The sequence below is a fragment of the Trachypithecus francoisi genome, unplaced genomic scaffold (assembly GCF_009764315.1).
Source record: "Trachypithecus francoisi isolate TF-2019V2 unplaced genomic scaffold, Tfra_2.0 Lachesis_group12, whole genome shotgun sequence".
Taxonomy (NCBI): Eukaryota; Metazoa; Chordata; class Mammalia; order Primates; family Cercopithecidae; genus Trachypithecus; species Trachypithecus francoisi.
The window spans coordinates 84,161,872-84,178,389 of record NW_022681457.1 but is presented as its reverse complement, the minus strand read 5'-3'; the positions used below and the strand labels follow the sequence as shown (position 1 = coordinate 84,178,389).

At 41.6% G+C, this 16,518-nt stretch overlaps 1 protein-coding gene across 3 annotated transcripts in view; it reads left to right on the top strand.

The window, feature by feature from the left end:
* SMAP2 (small ArfGAP2) overlaps positions 1 to 16,518 on the top strand; it is a 49,547-nt gene that overhangs the window by 13,434 nt on the left and 19,595 nt on the right. The window contains exon 1 of one of the 3 annotated variants that reach the window (XM_033226956.1): positions 9,088 to 9,200. The exons of the other annotated variants lie outside the window; for them this stretch is intronic. The gene's annotated coding sequence lies outside the window, so the exon portion shown is untranslated. Of the gene's footprint in view, positions 1 to 9,087; positions 9,201 to 16,518 lie in introns of those variants that run through there. 3 annotated transcript variants of the gene reach the window in all.

The window sequence follows — 16,518 nt, the reverse complement described above, 5'->3', positions numbered from 1 at the left end:
AGTAGCCTGACACAAGTGGCTCAGATCAAGGGTCCATATTATGGGCAGAGTAAAAATAGGTCCCAGTTTCATTAGACTTCTCATACATTTAAGGAAAGAAAGATTTGTTGCCATAGTTTTCTGTCTTACGGGATTTTAGGAGCTGGGGAGATGGGAGGATCCCTGCGCTTATAATCAGTAAATGCTGTTTGTTTTTTTTAAACAACAACAACAACTTTATCTTTTATGATTATGAAACCTATCCCCCATGATAAAAATCATTGGAAAGTGTGAAAAATATAATGATGCTGAAGATATTTTTCATAATTCTTTTTTTTTTTTTTTTTTGAGACAAGGTCTCTCGCTCCGTCACCCAAGCTGGAGTACAGTGGCACAATCTCAGCTCACTGCAACCTCTGTCTACCAGGCTCAAGCAGTTCTTCTGTCTAAGCCTTCCGAGTAGCTGGGACTACAGGTGCACACCACCACGCCCAGCTAACTTTTGTATTTTTAGTACAGACAGGGTTTTGCCATGTTGCCCAGGCTAGTCTTGAACTCCTGAGCTCACATCATCTGCCTGCCTTGGCCTGCCAGAGTGCCGGGATTACAGGCATCAACCATCACACCCAGCCTTATTTTTCATAATTTTTATCACCCATTTACTTGAGCTTATACCATAATGATTTTATATCATTTGTTTTTGCTTAACATTTATTATAAGCTTATTTCATGATGTTAAAAACATTTTTTGTATCCCATCATTAGAATATGTCATTATCTCTTGCCCAATTGTTAATATTTGAGTTTTCAACTTTTCAACAATACAAATAAGGAAGTATAAATTTTTGTGTTGTTGTTAGAGTGATGGGTTATTTATGTGTTCAGATTTGAGTAGTCAAGTGGGCCCTCTAATTGAAAAAGTTACCAGGGGGATTCTCAGAAAAGTTATTCTGAACTGCTTCATTGCAGTAGATGTCTGCTAAGGCAAGGAATGGGGAACTTGGGAGAACCCTGGTTTCTACATAAGGGACATAAGGAACATAAGGGACATAAGGAACATAAAGAACATATCACAGCATATCATATGAACATATCATGACAGCATATGCTGTCATATCACAGCAAGATGGGCCGGCACTTTCACCTTGTATACCTGATGTGCGGAAATACGCTTGTGCCAATGACTAGCATCTTAGATTGTTCATATAGTCCTCATTCACTTAAACTTAGTCCTCTAGGAAGATGGATTAGAGGTTCTACATTAGTAGAAATGAGGTAACAGCTACTGCATTATTATTTTTTTTGAAGAAGGGCCTTAGACTGGAAATGAGGACAAGGACTGTGTTTTCACATCTATGTGCATACCTCATGCACAGTGTCTGGCACAGAGTGTCTGTGTCCCTGTTATGAGCAGCGTTATTCTATTAATATGTGTTCAGGTCATATACTTTGTTTTGTTTTTTGATAGTCACCCTCATACTGTTAGCCCAGATAGCTGAAGATCTGTGACAGGCCAAGAAGCTGAGCAGGTGAATCTCATGGTTGCTTTGTGGTAATTGCTTCTTTGTGCCATTTCATTTCTGTGCTTCTGCCACCTGTGCTGCTTTGAAAGCTGGAGCTAGACATGAAGCGAATCCTCTGCCCTCTCAGTAGGAGGTTTTGGTGTGACACATTGTCTTGGGAAAAATGTAGCATGAAGTGTGAAACAGGAGGCTGAAATAGCAGCCCTTTAGCCCTTTTGTGGGATGGGAGTAAATATTTAGACATTGTTCTCAGGTGCTGTAGAATTTAATAGCCTTGCAGCAGTTTTAGAAACTCTCCTTGTGCCCAATGAAACAGGTTTGCTTAATTTAAAGAATCTTACTTGTGCTTTTTTGAAATTGTGATACCCCTCCCCCCGCCTTTCCCCTGCCCTGCCCCGCCAGACCTTCCCTGGGTTCATCTGCCTAATGTTCCCTTTGCAGGATCTTTCTATTCACATGGCTGGTATCTTTGCCCCACCCCCTTGTGCCATATCTTTGACCTCTACCTCGTTGTATTTTATTCTGAAACACCTAGGTTTTGAAACGTCGTGGTGAATGTTTTCCTTTTCAAAGGGCAAATCTCCATCTTTGGCTCTCCTCCCTTAAGCCAGGGCTGTTTTGATGACTGATATTCAGCACCCACTGGACTAACCAACCATCTGTACTTTGATCCCAGAATTCATTTTGATTCTGCTGTTTGTTTAGAACTGAAAGCTCTCTAGGTTGTTTGGATGTGGTTGTGATTCAGGGAAACTGGCACTGATTTTCCATCTGTTTGCCGTTGGTTGGGACTTCCCCAGTGTGTTAGGAAAGCTGCTGTGCTGAGTTGCGAAGAGAAATTCGCATGTCCATGGTCTTGCACAAGGGCTCATTTGCTCACTTAGAAGGTTTTGTGTAGAGCCTCTGCCTGGGTGAAAGACGTGAGCTTCCCTGGAAACAATTGAAAAACATTTTCTGCCTGGCCACTCTGTCTTGAGCTCTAGTACGTTACACTATTTTTCCCTTCTGGGCTTTTTTTTGAGGAAGGGGAGTGTGGATGGGAAGAACTTCGTCTTCACAAACAGTCTCAGGTTCCCAGGAGCAGAGAGTGAATTGTATGTTGTAACTTAAAAAAAAGAAAAAAAAAAAAAAAAGGAACACCTAAAGAACAAGATATCAATTTAGTGACCATTATTGAGCATCTACTATGTATAACACACATTTGGGTGTGTAAAGGTGATTCTAAGTTCAGTCCAGCGGATCCTTTCTTCTGTGAACTTGGGCAAATGACTTGACCTCTCTAGGCCTTAGCGTCTCCAACTGTGCTTAGACTAGATCATTCCTAAGGTTTGTTACAATTTTAGAATTTTATACTCTAAATGTGTATCTGTTTGTTACAGAACAAGAGAAGAGGCCTTTCCACAAAACTGACATATTCTTATGTCTCACTTCAAACTAAATGGCTTAAAAATGGTTCAAAAATGGTTCCTCTAGAGCACGATTTCTCAACCTCAGACTATTGACATTTTGGGTGATTCCTTGTTGTGGGCACTGTCCAGGACATTTTAGAATGTTTAGAAGCCAGCATTCCTGTCCTCTACCCACTAGATGCCAGTAGCACTTCCCCACCCCTCTGCTAGTTGTGACAACCAGAAGTGTCTCTAGACATCAGCATTGCCCCTTGAGGGGAAATTGTTTCTGTTGGGAGCCATTGGTCTAGAGGGACAAAGATGAGACTATTTGAATATGGGCTGTTTTTAATATCAGTTTTCATATTGTTCCACTATTGCTTATTCCCTGTTTAATCAGTAAGCATGTATCAAGTGTATACTATACACAGATGAATGCTGACACTTGATTATGAGCGACTTTAATGACCATGTTAAATTTATAAATGTTGAGTCCACCTGGCCAACTTTGAAATGATTGCCCAGCTGTTAGCTCTGCAGTCCCTATATGCCTACACCCCCCAGCCTGCTGTTAGGCTTGGTCAGGGTAATAATTGAAATGTATGAAAGCATTTACTCGCAAAGGCTATCAGGTAGCAACTTAGGAAGGCCCTGGGATTGTGAGTTATGGATTGGGACTGGGTCTTGTGCCTCCAGAACCTAGTATTATGATAGTTATCCCTTCAGCTTTCTAGGGGAAAAAAATCCCTTGTCAATGTGGTGGTGTGGGGAGTCTATCCTAGGGATGGAGGTTGAAGAGCAATCTCACTGGACAATGACCATATCACCCTTTTGAGTAGCTTCTTCTAAACACAGGCCCCTTCCCTCCCGCAGCAGGCAGGCTCACTTTGCAGCTTTAGTTTTTTGTTTTGTTTTTATTTTTAAATATATGAGTAGATACTGGTTGTTGCAAAGAGGAAGTTAACCTGAAGTAACCTAAAAATGTAAGAACTAAATGTCCCCAGGAGATGAAGACAGTAACTTGAGAACCAAGTTTGCATATATTACCTGAAGTGAGGTCACTAGGAAATTGGTTTAGTTATAATATCAAGTTTTAAAATATCAGGTCCACCTGGCTGACTTTGAAATGATTTGCCCAGCTGTTAGCTCAGCAGTCCCTCCCTGCACACCAACTCCACCCAGCCTGTTGTTAGCCATTGAAGTGGTGATTGAAATGCATTAGATTTCCCAACAAATCTAATCTTTGGACTTGCTACATATTTGCTATAAAATATCAGTTTAGTTTTAATAACTTTGAATTTGCTCCCAGTAACCCCAGTTTTTCTCATCTGTTTTACATTCACATTCTTCACTCGGTTGGGTGCAGAATGGTGCTTCTCGCTGATTGGGGTGAGCATCTTTGCTGGGATGCTCTGGGATTCCAAAGCCATGATTCAGACATTTAAGCCTGTGTCAGTCCCTATCCTTAGGTCCTGGCAGGCTCCGTGTTCCATTCCAGCTGAGCCTTTGCTGGAGTAATTACCCACATGGAGTCTTCAAGCCAAACAATTGTTTGTACTGAGATAGTCTCACTGTTTGGCTCCTAATGAAATAATCTCTTTCCTGCCCTCAATGAAAGCAGCTATTTTTTGTGTCCTCCCTCCCCTATTCAGAGAAGCCATGTCTCATCCACCACTCTTCCAGCTTATTCATAAATGCTTTAAGCAGGGTCTTTGTGTAAAGGAAATTGGCTAGAGCTGAAATATCATAGGCTAACCAGGAGACAAGGAGCATTAAGGACACCCTTTCCCTTGACTTTCTATTTAGGGTATTTAAATTACCTTTGTGTGATTTTCTGTAATAAGCGATCTAAAAACTTAAATCCACATAAGCAAAATACTCATACTAGGTTTTTAAAAAGTATACTAAATTAGGCCGGGCACCGTGGTTCACGCCTGTAATCCCAGCACTTGGGGAGGCTGAGGTGAGCGCATCACTAGGTCAGGAGATCAAGACTATCCTGACTAACATGGTGAAACCCCGCCGTCTCTACTAAAAATACAAAAAATTAGCCAGGCGTGGTAGGCATGTGCCTGTAGTCCCAGGTACTCGGGAGGCTGAGGCAGGAGAATGGCGTGAACCCTGGAGGCGGAGGTTGCAGTGAGCCAAGATTATACCACTGCACTCCAACCTGGGCGACAGAGCGTGAATCCGTCTTAAAAAAAAAAACAAGTATACTAAATTAGTATACTTTTATTTGTTGTTGTTACCTAAAGGAGCTCTCAAAAATAAAAGCTGGCCAGGCGTGGTAGCACATGCCTGTAGTCCCAGCTACTCAAGAAGCTGAGGTGGGAGGATTGCTTGAGCGCAGGAGTTTGAGGCTGCACTGCACTCTCGCTTGGGCAACAAAGCAAAACCCTATCTTAGAAGAACAAACAACCCAACAATAGAACAACCACAAATCATTGAGTGCAGCAGGAGAGGCAGCAGAGTGCTGTGGGAGTTGGAATAGGAAGGAGAAAAAGCTTCATGGGGAAAGTGGGCAGAGCAAGATTTGCACAAAAAGATGTTTTGCAAATAGAGGAAATAGGCCTTGTAAAGCTATTTGTGAGAGATTGTAAGTTGATCAACAAAGTGTAAGTAGTTCTTCTCCCTTTTTTGGGGTGGGGGGGGACAGAGTCTTGCTCTGTCACCCAAGCTGGAGTGCAGTGGCTCAATCTTAGCTCACTGCAACCTCCACATCCCAGGTTCAAGCAACTCCCCTGCCTCAGCCTCCCAAATAGCTAGAATTACAGGCGTGAGCCACAATGCCTGGCTAATTTTTGTATTTTTAGTAGAGATGGGGTTTTAGCATGTTGGCTAGGCTGGTTTTGAACCCCTGACCTCAGGTGATCCACCGGCCTTAGCATCCCAAAGTGCTGGCATTACAGGCATGATGTACCACGCCCGGCCTCTTCTAACCTTTTTAAGGAGTATTTGCATGAACAGAATCAATGAGTTTCTTCAAGTTGACTTCTGACAATAGTCTAAGTGGTCTCCATTTCTGATTCACCCTTTTTTCCAATTCCAAATTGCCATTATCCATGTAATTGACTCTAAAGAGAGCAAGCAAATCTATCTTCTCCAGCAGTTTTGGTCATAGATTTTTAGCTGGCTCTCTTTATCATTTGCAACTGAGTTCATTCATATGTTCCAGCATTCAGTAATTTTTTCCTTCAGTTCTAGAACTCTTTGCTTCCATCCTGTGCTTTCTTGGGAGCACAGTTCTAAGCTTTCTTAAGATAAGTGTTTCAATCACACCATCTACCATTTCCCTCAGAAGTTGTTCTCTCTTATGGGATGTGTTTAGGGTGTTTGGGGCACGAGTCACTAGGGATTGGAAGGATTTTGATGGGTCTTCAAGTGACCGTGTCTTGAAGGTTAGCCATCATCAGTTCACTCCATGAAATGAAAGCTTAAGGGAGTCCACTTTTGCTCTTTTTTGAAAAAGTCTATTGTCCTCAAAGAAAGAGGTGAACCTGATCAGATTTTTAAGTTTTGTCTTATTCAGTGTTTGTAGCATCAAGGGACTGGCCTCTAATGGAAGCCACTGGGGGGCCTCATTGGCTTATGTAATCAATCTCATCTCACTGACTTTACAGGGTTCTTCATTACTGTCAGAAAATCTCTTGGCTAGCTCTTTCTCCCTCCTTAAAATATGTTGGCTCTTTACTATAAAAACAATCATAGCAGCACATACCAGAATCTCCTAGGGAAACCCCCAAAGACTTGGGCCTTGTCTCTGCTCTGAGACATAACTACCAAGATCTCTGCATAGCTTTCCCAGGACCAACTGGAAATAAATTTTTTTTATGATGATATAATTGACAAATGAAAATTATGTATGTTTAGAGTATACAATGTGGTGTTTTGACATATGTGTACGTTGATTTTTGTGGCAGTCAGGAGGTCCTCTAGTTGGAACAGGGACTCACCATGTCCAAGAGTCCCTCTGTCTGTATCCCATCCCCAAATCAGAAAAAGGCCTGTGGGTCTCTGTGGGTAGGATTCACTCTCTCAGATTTCTCTGTGAGTCAGGAACATGACCAGTGGCATCTCTACACACAGTTTTAAGAGGAAGTGATGTCATTGTTGGTATATAGAAGTGAGAAGAGGAGTAATGAGAATTAAAGAAAGACTCAGATCACGGGAGAATTTAAGCCATACTTTGAAGTTTGGAGTTCAGTTGATGGTGGGGGGGTCCAGTGGCATAGCTTTGAATGAGGTGATGACATTATCAGAACATATGTTGGCAGAATGTCCTTTTTGGAGCCAACAAGGTCCAAACTAGGATCCCATTCTTTCCCTCCTGAAGTCACCTGGGGAATTGAGTTGATAATAATGATACGGGATGACTGATAGTTCTTTATTCCCAGAAACATCACCCAAGTAGAAACTAGTTACCTTCCACTGGTGGGAGAGACAACAAGGAAGAGTGACAGTAAATCCCTACCTGTTAATAATAAACCAATGGCCAGGCCCAGTGGCTCATTGCCTGTAATCCCAGTACTTTGGGAAGCCAAGGTGGGAAGATCACTTGAGCCCAGGAGTTCAAAACATAGCAAGACCTCACCTCTACAAAATAATAATAATAATAAACTAAGGCAGTAAGATTATGTGGAGCCAGATTTACTAAAAGTTAATTGCCTTCCCTTCAACCTTTTTGGAGTAGTTTAATGAATTTTTGAGATAAAGTTACTGTCTTTCAGAAGAGGTAGATTTGAGATAATCTGGTTAAGGTATATTGACTTGTCAGAGAGGTGTATTGACTTGTCTAAAGTCACACAGGAAATTAGTGCTGTAGTTTAGATAATCCGTATCTTTAGCTCTGTAGATAAGAAGGGCCACTTAAATAATACGAGAAAGATGAAGAATGCCTCCTTCCTTTCTCCTAGTAGACCTCAGTCTGCTTCCCTGTTGATTTCTTTGTGTTACAGGCTTTAATGTTTTTTGAGAAAAGCCATTTTAAGTTAACTACTGAATTAGCTTTAGATATAGATTGACTAATCATTTCATTAGTGAGTACTTAGCAGTGTTCTACTTCCCTTAACCTCCTTTTTCTGGTTACCTGTTAGGAAGATAATGTTGCTTTGCTTCATCTCCATTGATAATCACAGCAGTCTGTCTAATTGCTACGTCTGTTCTATCATTGAGCTCCTGGATCAAGCTGGTTCAGCGGGCTTGTATTTTGGTTGAGTATATAAGTGGCTGCCTTCTTCTGCCAGAATCTCCAAACCTCCATCTTTATCTTGCATACTTTGATATATAAGTATGGGGGGAGTAAAAAGCAGCACCAGGATATCAAAATGGTAGGAAGACAGATTAATCGGACTCAGTATAAGGAAGGCCTTTCTACTAGTCGATGCTGTCTAATGGACAAACCGACTATCTTTTGAAATGGTACATAACTGACTTAGCGTTGGACAAGCCAGGTGGTCACCCGTAGAAGGAGGGTGCATTCTGGCCGGGTGCGGTGGCTCAAGCCTGTAATCCCAGCACTTTGGGAGGCCGAGAAGGGCGGATCACAAGGTCAGGAGATCAAGACCATCCTGGCTAACACGGTGAAACCCCGTCTCTACTAAAAAAAATACAAAAATCTAGCCGGGCGAGGTGGCGGGCGCCTGTAGTCCCAGCTATTCGGGAGGCTGAGGCGGGAGAATGGCGTCAACCCGGGAGGCGGAGCTTGCAGTGAGCTGAGATCCGGCCACTGCACTCCAGCCTGGGCGACAGAGCCAGACTCCGTCTCAAAAAAAAAGAAGGAGGGTGCATTCAGTGGGAGGTTGGACCCAAGAAGACTTCTAAAGTTCTTTCCACCTCTGACGTTCTCATTGTAAATTTCTTGGTGTAGGATTTACCTTTATTCTCTAATCAGTCTCAGACATGTTTTAATTTTGTCTTAGACATTTTTAAGCTTAACTTACGCTCTTTTTTCAACTGTACAAATGTGGACAGTGTTTCTTTTTGACAAACGGAAACAACATTCTTGCAAGATGGCCCAGATGGAAAGGGACTTCTCTTGCAAGTGTTCTGAAAGCAGAGGTTGATTGCATAAGCCTTTATTTTGGTCTCATGGTTCCTTAAAATGTTTGTACTTACAGAAGTTCAAAGTTACTGTTTATTGTTGTTTTGGAATAAGGAACTTGATGAACTCTGTTTTGTGTAGATGAAAACATAGAGGTAAACATACCTCTCAGCAGCTCTACATAATTTTTCCAAGATCCCACTGGTGTTTCTGTGTATTCTTCCTTTTCAGTGAATCAGAGAATGGAAGGATATAATGAGTGGAACTGAGGTAACTGGCACTAGATTTGTTCTTAAAACAAATACTGCTGCTTTTTTACTTTGACTTCCAAATTTTAGGTCAGAGTTAATGACAAGCTACGTCATGTAGAATTAATGTCTTATAAAATCCAAGTTTGTTGATTTAGGTTCTTCCTCATGTGTATGTTGCATTTAACCAGTTTTCAGTGCCTATTGTAGGCTCCAGGAACTGAATTTGATTTGTGTTTTAGGTTCCTCAAGACCTAACATCTTCATAAATTGTTTATTTCATTTTACATTTTCAGAACCATTGAATGGTAAGCAGGAAGGGACCTAAAAATTACTGCAAACCATCTACTGTAGTAGTAGGACTGTAGTAGTAGAAAGAACTGTAGGGCTCATTGTTCACCCAATGCACCACATGGGGACCATTTCTCTACCATCCCTGAGAACTGATTACCAAGCCTCTGTTTGAACACTGCACTAACTGGGATTTTACAGTTTCTGGATATGCTGCATTTGTTTTTACCCAACCTTAATTGTTAGAAAATTTTTCCCCAGAGTGTGCTAAAATCAACTTCTACTCCTTAGTGCCAGTTCTGCTTTTGAAGCCTCTCCAAAGTAGCCTAATCCGTTTTCTGTGTTATACCCTATCCTTTAAGGCATGTGAAAACTTCTTCTCCTTTCATTTTGCAAAACAGGAAGAATATATACATTTATGTTGCTTGTTGGTTAACTCATTCAACACACATTTATTGTGTACTATCTTCTGTTTGCTAGCATTGTGTCAAGTGTTTGGGATAAACGATGAAGGAACATGGTCCTTGCCTTCCAGAGCTCATAGTCTGTTGAGGACAAGAGAGACCTGTAAGCAACTCGAACAAGATATTAAGTATTAGAAGAACAAAGCTATTATCTGGGCTATTAGCGATAGAGGGAGTTAAGGTTTATTCCACTGGAGGGTGTCATAGGTGAACTGGATTTTTAACTTTGTCAAGCAGGGAATGAGGGAGAAAGCCATTCCAGGTAGAAAGAATGGTGTAGTCAAAGAGATTTGAGTGTGTCGCATATTTCAGAATTATGACTTCCTCAGCACATGTAAAGCACAAGGCTCTCAACAGACTTTATATATCATGTTAAGGAGTTTCAACTTATCCTACAGCCAGTAAGGAGCCCTGGATGCTCGCGTTGTTTTATTTTTATGATGTCTGTACTGGTTTTTCCCACTGCAAAATTAATAGAAAGCTCATTGCAAACAATTCAGAGAGTATATATAGAGAAGAAAATAGATGTTTCACAATCCCATTATCCAGATATAGTAATAATTTACATACATCCTTCTAGATGTTTTTTCTGTGCATACCTGTACATTTATTCTTTTTTCTTTTCTTTTTTTCTTTTTTACAAGGTCTTGCTCTGTTCCCTAGGATGGAGTGCCATGGTGCAATCATAGCTCATTGCAGTCTTTAATCCTTGGGCTCAAGCAATACTCCCACCTCAGCCTCCCAAGTAGCTAGGACTACAGAGGCATGCCACCACACCCAGCTCATTTATTCATATTTTAAACAAAAATGGAATTGTTTCATGTATACTCTTTTTTTTTTTTTTTTTTTTTTTGTTGAGACGGAGTCTTGCTCTGTCGCCCAGGCTGGAGTGCAGTGGCCGGATCTCAGCTCACTGCAAGCTCCGCCTCCCGGGTTTACGCCATTCTCCTGCCTCAGCCTCCCGAGTAGCTGGGACTACAGGCGCCCGCCACCTCGCCCGGCTAGTTTTTTTTTTTTTTTTGTATTTTTAGTAGAGACGGGGTTTCACTGTGTTCGCCAGGATGGTCTCGATCTCCTGACCTCGTGATCCGCCCGTCTCGGCCTCCCAAAGTGCTGGGATTACAGGCTTGAGCCACCGCGCCCGGCCTCATGTATACTCTTTTAATACTGGATTTTAAAAATTACTATATCATGGAGATACTTTTGTATCAAATAGAGGCTCCAAAATTTTTCCCCATTAAATGGTGATACCATAATTCCTTAATATAACCTATTGATGTTTCTAATTTTTATAAAGATGTAATAATGAACATTCTTAACATATTTGTGTACTTGACCTCTTTTTTCCCTGATGAATTCTTACAAGTGGGGTCAAAGGATTTACTTAGTTCTTTTGTTTTTTTGAGTTAGAGTGTCAATATGTTGCCCAGGCTGGCCTCAAACTCCTGGGTTCAAGTGATTCTCCACCCTCAGCCTCCTGAATAGCTGGGACTACAGACATGTTCCACTGCACCTAGCACACTTAGTTTTAATTAATTTTTTAAAAAATGTTGCCTCCCTGCTATGTTGAAGGAATCGTGCTATGCTGTGGGTATATGATAGTGAATGTCACAGGTCTGGTGTCAGCTCTTGTGGCACACATTAGTGGGAAAGAATCTTAATCAAATAATTAGATAGTAACAAAATGTGGTATGATTTAGAAAAAGTAAAGGGTGGCCAGGTACAGGGGCTCACTCCTGTAATCTTAGTGCTTTGGGAGGCCAAAGTAGGAAAATCGTTTGAGGCCAGGAGTTCAAGACCAGCCTGGGCAACATAGTGAGACCCTGCCTCTTTTTTATTTCATTTATTTATTTTTAGTTTATTTTTTTCAGATGGAGCCTTGCTTTGTCACCCTGGCTGGAGTGCAGTGGTGGGATCTCGGCTCACTGTAACCTCTGCTTCCTGGGCTCATGTGATTCTCCTGCCTCAGCCTCCCAAGTAGCTGGGAGTACAGGCACATGCCATCATGTCTGGCTATTTTTTTTTTTTTTCGTATTTTTAGTAGAGATGGAGTTTCACCATGTTGGCCAGGCTGGTCTCAAACTCCTGACCTCAGGTGATCCGCCCACCTCGGCCTCCCAAAGTGTTGGGATTACAGGCGTGAGCCATCACACCTGGCCTATTTCTTTTTTTTTTCTTCACTTTTTTTTCCCCCTGACTCTTAACAGCACTCAGTGACCCATCTCTACAAAAATAAAAAATTCAGCTGAGCGTGGTGGCTCATGCCTGTGGTCCCAGCTACTTGGGAGACTGAGATGGGAGGATTGCCTGAGCCCAACAGCCCAAGGCTGCTATGAGTTATGATTGTGCCACTGCACTCCAGCCTGGGTGACAGAGCAAGACCCTGTCTCAAAAAAAAAAAAAAGAGAAAAAAAAAGAAAGGAAAGAAAGAGTAAAGGGTAAATGAAAGTTCATTGCCTTTAAAAAAAGTCCTTATCTTTTAGAGATATATGCTGAAGTATACACAGATGAAATGGTATGATGTTTAGGATTTGCTCCAGAATAATCCAAGGTTGGAGTCAAGGGGCAGTGGGTAGGAGTATAGCTGAAACAAAATTGGCCAGGACTTGATAATTGCTGAAGCTCGTGGTTAATTATGCTCTGCTTTTGTTTGTTTGAAATTTTCTATAAGGTAAAAACCAAAAGAAAGGGTAGAAGAGAGATTACAGTCGTGTTTAGACTGGGGAGCTAAGGAAAGACTCCTTTGAGGAAGAAGCATTTCAGCTGAGACCCTCGTGATGTATAGGAGTTGGCCAGGCTGCAAGGGGCATTTGGCAGTTAGGGAGTTTTTTTAGGCAGCAGGAGCAGCATGTTCAAAGGCCAGCAAGCCCTGAGGAAGGAACATGTTGGTGCCTTGAGGAAATGAAAGAAGGCTGCTGTTATAGGAATTGAGAGGCTGCGGAAGGAGGCATGGGCTAGACCTTTAAGACCTTGGAAACCATGTTAAGGATTTTGTTCTTTAATCCAATAGTAATAGAAGAATTTTAAGTAGCAGAAGGTGGCTCTGCTTCTTTAAGAGCTCAAGTTGGCTGTTTGGTGGAGAATGGTTTTGGTTTGGGCTCGAGGGAGAAGAGAATGTAAAAGTGGAGAGAGAGCTATTAGGAGGTTATTGCAGTGGTCCAAAAGAGTCTGGTAGTTTTAGATTACAGAAATAGTTATACAGATGGAGAGAAGAGATACTGATGTGACAGATATTTTTGGCTTGGTGATGTGGGGGCTGAAGGAGAGAGAGGTTTTATGATGCATAAATTTCTGGCTGACGCAATGGAATGGATGGAGGTATAGTTGACTAAGATGAAGGAAAAAGGAAGAGATTTTGTAGCAAGAGATTGAGAGCTTAGTTTGGAATATACTATTCAGAAAATGTGCACCAATTTACATATTTACCTCTGTGTATAAGACTACATGGAAGGTATTTATATTTAGAGGTCTGATCTGTACAGATTTGTGTTTTAGAAAGGTTATTCTAGTGGGATTCTGGAGACTAATTGCTTGTTAGTCTGTGAGTTTTTTGAATTGAGGAATCTCATCTTTATTTTCTCTGCCTTTGTATCCCTAGTACTTAGCAGACAAAGTGCTTGGCACATAGGTACACAATAAATAATGTTAAGAGAATGAATGCTGGCCAGGCGCGGTGGCTCACTCCTGTAATCCCAGCACTTTGGGAGGCCGAGGCGGGCGGATCACAAGGTCAGGAGATGAGACCATCCTGGCTACCACAGTGAAACCCCGTCTCTACTAAAAATACAAAAACAAAATTAGCCGGGCAGGGTAGTGGGCGCCTGTAGTCCCAGCTACTTGGGAGGCTGAGGTAGGAGAATGGCGTGAACTCGGGAGGTGGAGCTTGCAGTGAGTCGAGATCGCGCCACTGCACTCCAGCCTGAGCGACAGAGGGAGACTCCTTCTCAAAACAAAAACAAAAACAAAAAGACGAATGCTTATAGGTGAGAGATGAGAAGGTCTAGGTAGAAATGGATAGATTCTGGAAAAGTTTCCAAGATAGATTCAACAGGATTTGGTTGGAAGATGGGAGAGATTTTTCTCTCCCTTCTCTTACCCTGCCCATTGAACTTTTTGACAGGTCCATTATGCCAGCAGGTCTAAATATAGGTAGCCATCAATTTATCAATTTTTTTCTCCTCAACATTTATTTGTTTGGAACTCCATAGATTAGAACTCAATGAGGTAATTATTATAATATTAATACTAGCTTGAAGCCCTCCATCACTCTAGTTCCCGTTTTCTGTCTGCTGAGTTTTCTGTCTTCCAGAGCCTTTCTAATCCTGGCAGCATTGATGGTGGGGAAAGTTTCAGCAGCAAGAGGAATTTGTAGCAGTAGTTACTTAGTATGTAGAAGCTGTCCAGAAGTTGAATATAAGTTGGATATTACCTATATGCTTTCCATTTTACAAATGGAGACATAAGCCCTAGAGAAACTTGTCAAATTACATGCAACACGTCCATGTAAACCCAGGTTTTTCCGATACTGAGCTGGTACTTAGGAGAGTTGATTTCTTGACTGATCAACCAAATCCATTTCCATCTACTTTTTTCATTTTCCCCGATCCCTTATTACAGAGTGATTCTATGTTAGTTTTAGTATTGCTTAATGCTGCCCAAGCCTGCTCTTAGGCTCCTGTTGAATATGTTCACTTATCTGTGACCTTGTTCTTGTGTTGTGTCAATCACTACCAGTTTACATCACTTGTCTATCCTCTTCGCTTTCAAAATTGTTTGGCATATTGCCTCTCAGCATCTCTTTTCATTTTAAATTTCAAAATGGTATCTTTTATATTTTTTTCTTGATTACCATGACCAATGTGTATTGAACAATTGGTTTATCTCTCTTTATTGATGCGTAATAGATATACATGTTTTCATGATTATTTTGATACATTCACATAATGTGTAATAACCAAATCATGATAATGGTATATCCATCACCTTAAAGATTTATCTTTTCTTTATGCTGGAAACATTTGAATTATTCTTTTCTACCTATTTTGAGATATATGGTAGATTATTGTCTGCTATAGTCACTCTACTGATTTATTGAACACTAGGTCTTATTTCTTCTAACTGTATTTTTGTATTTTGGGGTTTTTTGAGACAGGGTCTTGCTCTGTCGCCCAGGCTGGAGTGCAGTGGTGTGATCTCGGCTCGTCGCAACCTCTGACTCCTGGATTCAAGCAATTCTCCTGCCTCAGCCTCCCCAGTAGTTGGGATTACAGACGTGCCACCATGCCCGGCTAATCTTTTGTATTTTTAGTAGAGATGGGGTTTCACCATGTTGGCCAGGCTAGCTAGCTATATTTTTGTACCCATTAATCAACCTCACTTCATCCTCCGTCACCCTACCCTTTCTGGCTTCTAGAACACCAATTTACTCTCTCTCCCTGAGATCCACCTTTTTTTAACTCACTGACATTTGCAGCAACATAGACGGAATTGGAGGTCATTATGTTAAAACAATTGGTTTCACTTGCATTTTTGCAAGTTTACCAGATTAAAGTAGGCTGGCCTTGCAGCAGCAATACCAGGTACTGTGGAATCCAAGTACCCACCACTTAGGCTGACAGCCTTGGGCCTTCTTTTTTTTCCTGTGTAATGGGGGCATATGCAAGCACAAGGGCATGGTGGGGGTGTGTAGCAGAGAAAGGGAACAGGCGAGGGTTTAAAAAGTGCATTTTGAAGAAATATTTTAAGATCAATAAAGGAAGCTGCTTAAAATTTCATGTTTTCTAGAAGACTTCGAAATTGGGTCTAGGGTAAATTTCTTCTCTCTGATATTCAGTTCATTTTGGTTCTGGTATTTTAGGACCAGAACTCATATTCCTTTCCAAAAAGAAGCACTCTGGCTGAGTGCGGTCGTTCACACCTGTAATCCCAGCCCTTTGGGAGGCCAAGGCGAGTGGATCACCAGAGATCTGGAGTTCGAGACCAGCCTGGCCAATGTGGCGAAACCCTGTCTCTATTAAAATATAGTTAGCTGGGTGTGGTGGCATGTACCTATAGTCCCAGCTACTCGGGAAGCTGAGGGAACAGAATTGCTTAAACCCAGGAGGCAGAGGTTGCAGTGAGCCAAAATCACACCAGTGCACTCCAGCCTGGGTGACAGAGTGAGACTGTCTCAAAAAAATAAAATTAAAATAAAAAGAAGCACTCCGTGGTGTTGCACAGAGTGTAGGTATATATTACATATATGAATGAGTTAACTGGCCCATATCAGGAAGATGAATGGGAAGTGGGTTCTGGAAACCTCATTCGATACCACGTCCTTATATATAGTCCTCAGTTATTGTCCCTCTGTGTTTTAGGCACTGTGAGGTGAATGCTATGGTACACATTTTATAGATGAGGAAACTAAGGCTCAGTCTCTCAGAAGGTCACACAGGTAATCACTGAAGGAGCTGCGCTCAAACCTAAGTCCTTACTAGCAGCAAAGATTATACTTTTAATAACTACAACTGGCAGAGCATGGTTGCTGACACCTATAATCCCAGTGCTTTGGGAGGCTGAGGTGAGAGGATTCCTTGAGGCCAGGAG